Raw genomic sequence first — 13,181 nt, forward strand, 5'->3', positions numbered from 1 at the left:
GAGCTGACTCGCAAGTGAACCGAAGACTCTAGGTGCCGGTGCTCATGCGCAGATGCTATCCATTCGATTCACTTGCTGCTGCTGACTCAGTCGGCTCTTCAGCTCTCTAATGAGTGAGTCAGGATCAGGAAGAGTGATTGATTATAGTGATAGTGAAGGGAAGCTGAGGCTGACACCGGACAGGAGGACTCAGGACAGGAGTCAGGAGCTGTCACTGTGGTGTGCATTGTTGTCTGTTGTGCATTGTTACCCACAGTGACAACAGTCTGACACTGACAGTAGTACAACGAACCAAGTGAAGTGAAATGTGAATGCACGCACAGGGAAAACTATGTGCTGAATTGATAACAGTATTACAGTAACACAGTCACTGGCTGATAATAAAATAGTCCCCACTTAACAGAATCCATAAAGGAGATGTGATCCCACCCTTAGTTATATAGCTACTGAATGAGATGCCTTTAACATATATATCTCCTGAGAAGCCAATTTGATCCTAAAGGGTTAATTCAACCTGTAATCTAAACTCTGTGTCATCTGTCACTTCTCTTATCTCTCTGCTCCTGTCCCTTAATCTTATCACTGCTGCAACAAAAGCAGCCGACAGCCTCAGTGTAACCTGTTCTAGACTCTGACTCACGGCTCTTTTAACTCAAAGAATCGAATGAGTCTCTAACTAATCAGATCTTTAGATTCTTTTAACTTGAGACTCATTCGATTAATTTCTATTCTTAGACTCCCTGTACTACTCAGACGACTCAGAGCTGCTAGTGCTTGCCTTGCCTCAGCTCTGATTGGTTGGTGGGCGGGGAGGGGAGGGGCTGGCAGAAGCAGCTTCCACTCTAGGATCATATTACGCTCCTCCCGAGTCCCTCCCTCAGGCTCCTCCCTGCTGCCAGCCTGAGGTGAGCGTCTCTGCATTGTCTGTGTGCTGTGTGACGCTGCGCTGTGTACAACAGAGGACTTTTAGCGCGGGCCGCTCCCGACGGCCTTTTGGCTGGCGGATGGGCCTATTTTATGGTAGGGGCCTGGAGCTGCAGCTCCATCAGCCCCTACGTTAATCCGGCCCTGAGTGGTACAATAATGAGTGTCTGCAAGTGACAGTGAAGCATTGTAGAGATTCCTTGCAAGTTTGGAGCTGCATTTCAGCAAATGGCATTGGGGATTTGGTCAGGGTTAATAGTTTCTTCAACACTGAGAAATACATGCACATACTTATCCATTATACAATACCATCATCTTAACATCATTCAGTCTGCCTGGGTTTACTTGAAAAAACAATAAGTCTACGCCCACAGAAGATATCAAGTTCCTTCAAAAACTGTGTCCAAGTACCTAGAAGAACGGATGCTGGTTTGAAGGCAAGGGGTTGTCACACCAAATATTGATTGGATTTAGATTTCTCTTTTGTTCATTCACTTTTCATTTTGTTTAATTATAATAATAAACTAACACTCATTTTGAACCATTCTTACTTTGCTGAATTTTTTCACACATGCATGAAATTTTTGCACACTATTGTATATATGTACATATATCTTGTAAAGAGTTATAAGTTCCAATTGCAGTCAATGAGTTTGTACAAATATTTATCAAAATATCTTAGAAATGAACACCATGTAAAACTGGATTTGATGTACAGTACAGGTTGCTTGTTTCTAGTAACACAGTACCACCTCCTGGTGAAAACTAGGATAACAAGTCAAATACAACAGCCCTTTTTGCCAGCATCTAGGATGGAATTGAGGCAGTAGCTTAACTATAGGGGCCTCAGCAGTTGTATTTAAGATTGGCCTCATAGTACAAGGGGCCTACAGGTCCAGCTGTCACATTAGGCCCTTTAGTGCCCAAAATACACAAGATGGTCCAATAAAGAATAAAGCATAATATCACGTCTGATATGGCAGGTAACAGACGTGCGGCGCAGAGGGGAGGGAAGAGGAGTACTCTTTCACTAGGGAGAGGGAGGAGATACAAATTCAACTACATCCTGGTGCAACCTCGGCCACCAAAAGCGATGAGACAAAAGATCAGAGGTTACCCTATTACCTGGGTGCCCAGGGAGTACAGAGTTATGGTGTTCTTTTAATATTTTAGGCGCACATTCAAAAAGCATAAACAACTTTCTTTGGGGGGTAGGAGACTGGGGCGTACCCCGAGCCTCCAACACCATCCCCTCAAGGTTTGAGTGTAACACAGAGACAACCACCCCCTTTTGTAAAATTGGCACCTGATCATCAACATCACTCCCTCCAGGAAAACTTCGGGACAGCGCATAAGCTTTGGTATTTTATGCCCCTGGACGATAGGTGATAAAATTAAACCTGGTAAAAAACAAAGACCACCTAGATTGTCTAGGGGTAAGACATTTAGCAGATTCAAGGTATAACAGGTTTTTATGATCCGTAATCACCGTGATGGGATGAGCTGCCCCCTCCAAAAAAGTGACACCATTCTTCAAACGCTCCCCTTGTGGCAGGCGCAGCACTATGAAGTGCCTTTTGCGCTGTGGCAATAGAAGAATTTTAGTATCTCTGACTTTTAGTCTAACCAGACTGTCTATTACTCTGTAATGACTCTAGTACCGTTCTATGGAAACAGTAGGTTTAAAGAGCACACCAAATGCTTGAAATAACTTCTTTAGTAACTTCAACTTTTCTTCATATAACACTGCCGCCTCCACAGCAGATAGTCCATAGTCCATGTACATAACACGTGTTGAAAAGATATCACAAAATGGCAGTTTGATTAAGATGGTGGTTCAACTGTTCAATCTTGTCATTCAACATAAAATGGTGGATATATTTCTCTCTTCAGTATCTATACTCTCACTTTAAGTTATTTAAGCACTTTATGATATCTCTTAGAGGTATATCTGAGGTCTAACTAATAGTTCTGCTTGCTCAACTTAGTTTGCAGTTTGCAGTATGCAATTGCTTATGATCTGGTATGAGCAGTTCGCAGTTTGTATGCAATTTGTATGCAATCTGGTTTGTATGCTTGCACTTTGTATTTGCAATTTGTATTTGCAATTGTATAGTTGCAATTGGTGGAACTGTAAGTAAACACATATTTATCTAGTTCAGTATACAGTTCTAAACACAATACTAACAATAGGAACGTTGTATAACTGTTTTAAATACCCATTTTGGCCTCTTGTTCCCATAAAACTGGACTCTCAGTGGAGTGAATGTCTCTTCAGCTCCTGTCTCTGGTGAATAATGATCCTAGCAGCTCCTGCTAGGGGAATTCCAGACAGGCTGTGTGTGAGGCTGGCTGTGATTGGTGAAAACGCTTGCTGTGTGAGAAGCTGGCTTTGATTGGTCTAGACTTCTGCCGAGACACAACAGATTAACACTATGCTTTCTGTTGTTTCTGCTGTGTCACTGAGCTTACCTTACATTATATAATGAATCTTAAAGGCATATTATCTTTTTCTGTTTCTGTGAACACAAAATATGACAGTTATATGACATCAAAAACATGATGTCACAGTAAATAACTCTGCTTTTCTCTTTAACACATAAACATAGGAACCGTATTAAGGTTATTAGCAGTGAGGGCGGCATGACGTAAGCACGTAGGCGTGCCGCGGCTCCTCCCGCCCTCCTCCTCCACCCGGCTCCCGGACCTCAGCGATGCCATGCGAACGCTGACCTGACCTCGCCGCTTTGAGCGCCTCAAGCTGTGGACTCATGCCGGTAATCCTCTCCTAGCCTGCCGCCTCAGGTCCTCACCCTGTACTGGCGTCCCTCTATTTGCCTGCGGATTTGCTGCTCCTGCCTTGGCCCGGCGGTGGCATCCTCCCCCACCTGGACTGTGGCTGCAACAAACGGGAGGGGAGGAAGGAAGCTTTGGTGTGTGCACTTAATCCCTGGATAACTGACAAGGAAGCCAGAGGTTGGTGGTCTCAATGCGCTCCCTATGTTTGGGGGCTGTGCGGATAGTGCCGATGGAATAAGAGTGGAGTGGAGTGATAGTTCTCTGTACAGGTGGATGGAGGCGGAAATTGTTTGGATCGCTCTGCAGGATTGAACTGTATGGACTGTGGTGATAAGCCTATGCCATAGTAGTAAAGAAGGGATGCGAGTGTTCGCTAGGTGATTTAAACCCTCCTCTATTTTATGCAATACCACAGGGACACACAGTCTGGTGGTGTTTGCTTTTCATTGTGGCAGCTGCACCAGTTGAGCTATCTGTGGTACCTCTCTGGGGAGGCCCGCCTGTGATAGGTGGGCAGTGACTTTCACATTTGGTGGAGCTGACACGTTTTTCCTCTGCCCTTTCTGGGGGTCTGGATCCGGCTGGGGCTTTGGCGATTGTATCATATCTGAGAGAGAGTGTCCAGAGGAATGAACCCTGAGTGGTAATTAGAACCCTGCTGGAGGACTACTCTTCGTTGTAAAATAGACAGCAGCATTACAAGTATCCCAGGGTCACTGATCCTCCGAGTGAATGCCGTGCGCCGAACGCCGCTTGTTTTGACCTGCTACTGCACTTCTGCTGGGACCGGTCGTGTGGTGCTCCGTTGCTGCAGAGCTGCTGGGCGCCGGGCGCTGGAGTTGCGCTCTGATTTGGGCTGCCAGGTTATCTCGGCTCGCCTGACCCATTTCGCTGTGATCAGCTGTTTTTTCTCTGGCTGCCCCGGAGGTGCTGGGTATCGGAGCTGGTAAGATACAGGGACTGGCCCTCCTGACAATCTCAGTTGCCAATTGGAAAATTCCTGGACATTTCGACATTGTTTGTTTTATTTTTTTATTTTTTTTCTATATAGGTTTTCCCAATCTATTGAGAGGTGGTGATTTGTATACATGAGATATTGCCGAGTGGTTTTTTTTTCTTTTTTGTAGGTAGACGCAATATATTGTTTTGTATAAAAAATGCCGCCGAAATACCGTAAATCCGGTGGTCTGACCTCCCCAAAAGGTGGTTCAGGGGGGAGCCCACAGGCTCGACTAGATAAGTTTTTGAAGTCACCACCACCTAAAACTAGAGGAGGGGTACAGAGATCCGGCCCACAGGCTGAGTCAGTCTCATATAATACGGACCGGTTAGAGCAGGGCTTATCAAAGACCGGTTCCTCTCATAGTGAAGGCTTTGAGAGTATAAATAATAAATTGCAGGATATACTGGGAGTGGTAAACGCCACTAGTACCTCGGTTGCAGAGTTGATTTCCTCTCTGGCGGTAGTACAAGGGGACGTTACTATAATAAGAGATGAAGTGACGAAGTTGAGAGTAAAGGTTAAGGAATTGGAGACCGCAGTTAAATCTGTCACTGCAGAGAACGGGGTATTAAAGAACAGACTGGTAGAAGTAGATGAAGATCGTACCTGGTTAAGAAGGAAAGTAATAGAGTTGGAGGATAGATCCCGTAGATATAATCTTCGATTAGTAGGATTTCCAGAAGGGGTAGAACAGGATGATCCGTCAAAATTTATCCAGAAATGGTTGATAGAAAGTTTGGGGCCAGACTATGACGTAGCCTCCTTCTGTGTGGAAAGGGCCCATAGAATCCCTTTTAAAAAACCCCCTCCAGGTGCCCCCCCTAGGGCCATTCTAGCAAAATTTGTTTGTTCAAAAGATCGAGATTGGGTTCTTAGAGGCAAAAGAGAGGTATCAGAAATTTATTTTGATGGTAACTTGATATTAATATTTCCGGACTTTTCCCGAGAGACTCAAAACAAAAGAAGATCTTTTTTTGAGGTTAAAAAAAGGCTGATTTCAGCCAAAATTAAGTACTCAATGATATACCCTGCTAAATTAAGAGTAGTACACAATGATTCTGTTTGCTTTTTCCCCACACATGTCGAGGCGGCGCAATGGTTGGATTCTAGGGGTTTATGAAATAAAATGAAGAGGGGGTGAGGGGGGAGGTTAATGAGGGGAGGGGGCGGGGGGGCGGTTTGGTGGAAGGTGAGAGGTTGATGGGTATTGCATTATGCCCTGTCAACCATGCAGGGGGGTTTTTTGGGGGTGGGTTTGAGGGAGGGATTGGCTGTCGTTCTCTCTTTCTTTGTGGCTGTGCGTGCCTCTCCGCTGAGATGGGGGCTACTCCCTTTTATTTCTTATGGTAGGTAACATTTTATGTTGGAATGTGAGAGGGCTGGGAGATAGAGTGAAGAGGACGGTGGTTTTTGATCTTGTGGTCCGTCATTTGCCTGCGATTGTGGCACTACTAGAGACCCATGCAATAGAAGATAGGATCTTTACATTGAAATGGAAATGGGCTTCTTTTGAGTATCATGCCTGTTATTCTTCTTATGCAAGAGGTGTTAGTGTATATATCCATCGTGGGCTGGATTTCCAACCACTAGATAGTGTCATTGATAAGGAAGGGAGATATGTATTTCTCCATGGGCACTGGAAAGGGCAGGAGGTGATACTCGCCTTTATCTATGTCCCCCCGCCATTTAAACTAACGTTTTTTTCTCATCTAGCCCAATATATAATTACCAAAAATCAATGTGCCTTATTGGTGGCAGGTGATTTTAATGCAGTACTAGATCCTGAGTTGGATCGGTTTTCCTCTGCGTCCGGGCGCGGTCGCAGTGGATCTCCTTTGATCGCTGTGTGCCAAGAGCTGGCGCTGGTGGATATCTGGCGCCACCTCTATGGCAACAAAAAAATCTTTTCTTGCTTTAGCCAGTCATACGGGTCTATGTCCCGTATTGACTTGGCCTTTGCAAGTCGGGATCTGTGCGGCCGCGTCCTGAGGATGAGGTATGAACCGCACGGAATTTCGGACCACTCCCCAGTTCTGATTACGTTTACGGAGGATCTACCCTCCGGAAGAACTTTTAAATTGAACCCGCACTGGTTTGAGGTGATAGGGGAGCAGTCCCAAGTAGATCAGGATATTCAGGAATTTTGGGGCTTCAACGTTGGTTCGACACACATACACTTTGTGTGGGACGCGTTGAAGGCCCATATTCGGGGTTTGTACTTTAATAAGATCCATAGATTTAGAAAGGAAGCACGACGAAGGGAGAAAGAACTCACAGACCTAATAAGGAGCTTATGTGCTGCATTGATTGGTTGCCATAGTGAGCAACTTATTACCCAAATAAAGGAGGCTAACTTTCAGCTTAAGACACTTTTATATAAAAAGGCACAACACAAGCTTCTATTTCAGGGCCAAAATAGTTTTTGCGAGTCTGGTAAAACGGGCATGTTCTTGGCTCGTTTGGTGGCCAATCAGAGAGAGGACACTACTATAAAAGAAATTAGGAATTCACAGGGAATTGGAGTGAGATCAGCAGAGGAGATTAGAGAGGAATTCGTGAAATATTACTCTATTTTATACAAATCTGAGTCTATGGTTAGTCGCTCTGACATTGATTACTATCTTCAACAACTGTCGCTCTCCCAGCTATCTATTGAAGCCAGAAAAATGTTGGATTCCCCCATTCTTTTGGAGGAACTTTAGGCGATTCTCCCGGCCCTAAAGTATAGTTCATCTCCAGGTTTAGATGGTCTGCCATTTGAAATCTATAGGTATCATGCTAAATCACTCTTGCCTATCCTATCTTCGGGTTTTTAATGAATCCTGTGCATTCGGTTCTTTGCCCCCTTCATTTAGAGAAGCCGTGATTGTTATGGTCTTGAAGAAGGATAAGGACCCATGCGATGTGGGGTCATATAGACCTATATCGCTCCTAAATACCGACTATAAGATTTTCGCAAAAATCCTGGCTACTCGCTTGAAGAGGGTTATAGCCGGTCTGGTGCATCCTGATCAGACGGGCTTTATCCCGGGTCGCCAAATACACACGAGTATATATAGGGTCTATCTGAATCTGTCTGTAGGGGGCAGTGTGGACCACTCCGTCCTGTCATTAGACGCCGCAAAGGCGTTTGACAGGATGGAGTGGTCTTTTCTTTGGGGTACAATGTCTTGCTTTGGTTTTGGGAAACCTTTTTTGGTAATGACTCAAATGCTATATGAACAGCCGGTTGCATATATTAAGATCAATGGTATCGGTACTTCTCCTGTTATGATGCGGAGAGGGATGAGACAGGGTTGCCCCCTGTCTCCTCTCCTCTTCGCTCTTTTTATAGAACCGCTGGCTTGTCGGATCCGTCTTGATAAGTCCATAGAGGGCTTTGGGCTCGCGGGAGTGAGCGACAAAATAAGTCTATATGCAGATGATGTGATTCTGTTTTTGGACCAGGGTTATAAAATCCTTCCATATGTTATAGAGGTAATAGAACAGTATGGTAAATTATCAGGGTATATGATTAACTGGTTAAAGTCATCGCTCCTCCCGCTGAGCCGGAAAGCTGTAGATGTAGGGACGCGAGTTAGAGTTTTGGCCCCTGATGATACTTTAGATTATTTGGGGGTTAAGATCGGGATACCAATAAGTAGGTTTTATGAGCTTAATTTGGCCCCAGTTCTGGATAAAGTAAGGACCAAGACTGGTACTTGGCGCAAATTGAATTTGGCACAGACAGATCGAATCGCATTGATTAGGATGATTATTTTGCCTATGGTTCTGTTCCCAATATGTGCCTCTCCTATTTGGATTGATGACATCTTTTTTCATAGATTGGAGACCTCCATTAATGATCTAATTTGGGGCAGAAAGAGGGTGCGTATAAAGCAGAGATATTTATGCCTGTCAGAGGTGGATGGTGGGCTGTCACTACCCTTTTTTCAGGGTTATTATTTATGTGCACAGATTCAACGGTGTTGTAACTCGAAAGAGAACCTACTTATACGTTTTCTGAATAAAGTTATTAATAAACCAATAGATAACATATTTGCATGTTTGGAAACAGGGATTATGGGAATGAGGAAGTCGTTGTTGATCCCTTATTCACTACAGAGGGTGTGGAATAGGTTAAAGGAGACACTTAAAGTTCCCGGCCCGTTTGTTTTCACCCCCTTGTGGGGAAACGAGGGGCTAGAGGAATTTTGCAAAATTACTGATTTTGGTTATTGGACACGTAAAGGCATCAGTAGGGTGTCTCACTTATTTTATTTAGGTCAGTTTAAGTCACTTTTAGAATTTGGTTTAACTGATAGTTCACCACTAGACTTATTTATGTATGCACGCTTGAAACATATATTCAAAGCCTCTAGGAATAGGGGCCGTATTTTTCCACAAGAGAATATTTTCTTTGATTATTGTGACGCCCAGAAGGATGTGAAGGTGAAGCTATCTAGCTTATATGCTAAATTCCGTAGAGCACTGGCAACTGTAACGCCTTTTAAAAGCCCAAGTAGATGGGAGCAAGAGCTTAATTGCTCTCCTTTACAGTGGCCAACTATCTATAGGAACGTGAGAAGGGCGACAGTTTCCAGTGCTCATAGATTAATCCAATTTAAGATTCTCCATAGATTGTATTATACGCCTAAAACCCAGGGAAAATTTCCCCAGAATAGGGGTCGAGCCTGTTGTTGCCCTAAATGTGGATATGTGAATGCGAATTATGTCCATTTGCTCTGGAGCTGCAGCAAAGTCAGGAAATTTTGGGATGAGGTTTTTCTTGCTTTACAAAAGGAATCCTCAATGATTTATAACCCCGGGATCTTGATAGTAATCTTTGGTGATTATGGCTCAGAAACAGAAGTTCCCTCGTATGTCAGACGGATCTGGATGAGAGGATTGATGGTAGCAAAGGTTATACTGGTCAGGTATTGGGGCGCGGCCGCCCCGCCCTCATCAAGGGAGTGGGCTTTATACTTTCAGCAAGTGAAAATGCATGAAGAGATTGAAAGGAATCGGAGAGATGGACGCAGAGCCACGTAGAAATAAGCTATTTGTGTTTTGCGCTTTTTTTGACTGAACTGAGGGGAACGACAGCCAATGGGGGGGGGGGGGGTAAAGGAAAGTGTATGTTTTCTATGCTATGTACATGGTCGTGATATGTGATATATCTTTATATACTATACGAGAAAAAAAATAAAAAATAAAAGGTTATTAGCAGGTTTAGCTGTATACACATATAAGCTATAATAGCAACCTAGGACAGGTCTTAGATGGCCAGCTGCACCCCTTAAATCCATTTTGGAAAACCATTTCGCACCCGCAATCTGATTAAAGAGGTTGGGAATGAGAGGAAGAGTATAGGGGTCTCGGATAGTTATCCGATTTCGTTCACGAAAATCTAGGCAAGGACGCAGGCCCCCCATCTTTCTTCTTCACAAAGAAGAACCCTGCATCCATGGGTGAAAAAGACCAGATATATGAAATAAATCCAGCTCACCAACTATCCTCCATGCACGAGATGAGCCAAGGCAAGCTCTCCATATGTAGAAATCAGAAAAAAGAGTTCTGGCACAGGATAATTATTCGTTGTGTCGTCTTTATTTTTCCATTTCACATTATTTTACATATGATGGACATCAATCACCTCCCGCCACCTCCTGTTAGATCGACATGTTTCGAACTGCATGTTCCTAATCATAACCTCCTAAGAACATTGCAGTTCGAAATATGTCGACCTAACCAGAGGTGGCAGGAGGTGGTGTCCATCATATGTAACCTAATGTGAAATGGAAAATAAAGACGACGCAACAAATAATTATCCAGTGCCGGAACTCCTTTTTCTGATTTCTACGGGTAAAGAAGACTCTCGGAATTATAGTCCTTCATGGCTTGTCTTTCGGGGCCAAAAAGATTATATAACCTGGCCTTAGGTAACTTTGCTCCAGGGAGAAGGTTAACCATACAGAGGATGGGGTGGTAACTCCAGACACCCCTTTTCAGGGAAAACATCCTCAAAATTGGACACAAATGCTGGTAAGGTTGTAATGGAGGTGACTGAGCAACTGCTACTTAAGCAAGTGTCCCTACAATGCTCACTCCACTCCAATATCTCCCTGTCCTGCCAATCAACAACAGGATTATGCACTACCAACCAGGGAAGACCTAATACCATAGGAGTGGGAAGACCTTCAAGGACATAGCAAGAAATAGACTCATTATGGAGGGCCCCCACCCGAACATGTATGTTATGTACAATGTGTGTTAGTTTCCCCTGATTAGAGGAGCAGAGTCGAAAGCGATTATAGGGATTGATCTAGATAAAGGACTAAAAGACAAACCCAGAGCATCCACCATATTAACCCCAGCCCCACTGTCCAAAAAAACAGAAACAGAGATCGACTCAGTTTTATTACCCGAGACTACCATAGCTGGCAAAACAAACTTCAAAGGAGATATAGGAGATATATACACCCAGGTTGTCATCCTCAGCACAACCTGGGGTCAGTAGTTCCGGCGGTTGTTTCTTATTGGGAACGGATGGACAAGCTCTAATAAAATGACCCCTCCGACCCCAGAAAAAACAAACCCTTGTCTTACTGCGAACCACAAGAGGACCAACTCAGAACAAACAGACTCCTGCCTGAGAAAATTCTCTGGAGGACAAGAACTCCTCAGCCAATCCCTAAGGTGTCTATCACTTCTTATAGATAGCGACATAGCGGCTTCAAGGGATATAGGAATCTCATACAGCGCAAGTGCGTCTTTTACTTTCTCTGAAAACCCCTGGCAAAACTGGCTCTTGAGAGTCATTCCACAGAGTATCCGTGGCCCACCTTCGAAACTCGGAACAGTAATCCATAATCTAGACTCAGCTATGGAGACTCGGTCAGGATCATCGTATATAAGACTCAGGGCCTCAAAAAATTCATCTACCGACCGGAGGGCCTGGGTACCAGCTTGTAATGAAAAGTCCCAGGATTGAGGATCCCCTTGGAGAAGGGAGATAACAATCACCACCCGCTTTTCCTCATTATCAGAGAAATTTGGGCGCAGCCTGAAATATGAATTACAGGCTTCTCGGAACACCACAAATTTGTCTCTCCCTTCCGAAAAATCTGCCTGGGAGAGGAACTCTAGGTTCCAGATTGACCTGGTTACACATAGCAACCACTGGACTCCAGGTCTGCTGTAGCTGCTGGTGAAGGGCCGACGCCCTCAATCCTGCCACTTTAAGAGAAAGACCTTGTAACTGCTTTGCCAAAGCAGCAATAGAATCCATAGTGGACTTTTTTTTCCTTTAAAAAATAAATAAATAAGGGCCAGATATAATATCATGTCTGATATGGCAGGTAACAGACCTGTGGCGCAGAGGGGAGGGAAGAGGAGTACCCTTCCACTAGGGAGAGGGAGGAGTGGTGACCCCTAGCTCACCTGGCACTGGCATGTGGCTGCCCTGACATCCCTAGACGGGCTGCTAACCCGTACACCGATCACGTGCATCGTCCCTGGCTTACCCTGAAATAAGCCCTAGGTAGTGAATAGGGCTGTAGGGTAACAACAGGGAAAGGACAAACAACACAAACACCACAAACAATCCCCGAAGGGAGACAACAACAACAGGAGACAACAACAGGAGTGAACTGGAGATCCAACAGCTCCAGTTCCAAAGGCTCCACAGCAACAGCTGTCCACCTGAAGTCAGGATAAAAGATCTGGAAGGAAGTTCTATATCTGGCAACAAGGGAAGCAGAAAGGGAGAATATATGGTAGCTGAGAGTGGCTGACAGCTGAAAGGAGAAGCTACAGATACCTAAATGGTTAAACTACTTCAGGTCACCAAATATCTCACTCTGAATTATTAGGAATACTCAAATAAATTATCTATCCGAAAAAGTATGAGTAATACTATGCTCCTTTAAAAATCATCACTTTTATTTAACATGATTAAAATAATCAAACAGTAATTAGAAGGGATACCAATATATTGGTGCCATGCTTATTAAAGAAATACAGTACCATAATGTAGAAAAAATGGAGGGGGGGGGGAATGTGGGGGGAAAGAGGCTCATAATAGTAAAGAAAAAGGGACTAGATGAATGCCACAATATGAACAAGATACCGTATTTTCCTCTTTATAAGACGCACTTTTTTCCAGTGCGTCTTAGGCTACTTTCACACTGGCGTTTTGGATTTCCGTTTCTGAGATCCATTTCAGGGCTCTCACAAGCGGTCCAAAATGGATCAGTTTTGCCTTAATGCATTCTGAATGGACAAGGATCCGCTCAGAATGCATCAGTTTGCCTCTGTTCCGTCTTCATTCCGCTTTGGAGGTGGACACCAAAACACTGCTTGCAGCGTTTAGGTGTCCGTCTGATGAAACTGAGCCAAACTGATCCGTTCTGAACGGATGCAGACAGTTGTACTATCTAAACGGATCCGTCTGTGCAGATCCATGACAGATCCG

This window comes from Bufo bufo, chromosome 5 (genome assembly GCF_905171765.1).
Source record: "Bufo bufo chromosome 5, aBufBuf1.1, whole genome shotgun sequence".
Lineage (NCBI taxonomy): Eukaryota > Metazoa > Chordata > Amphibia > Anura > Bufonidae > Bufo > Bufo bufo.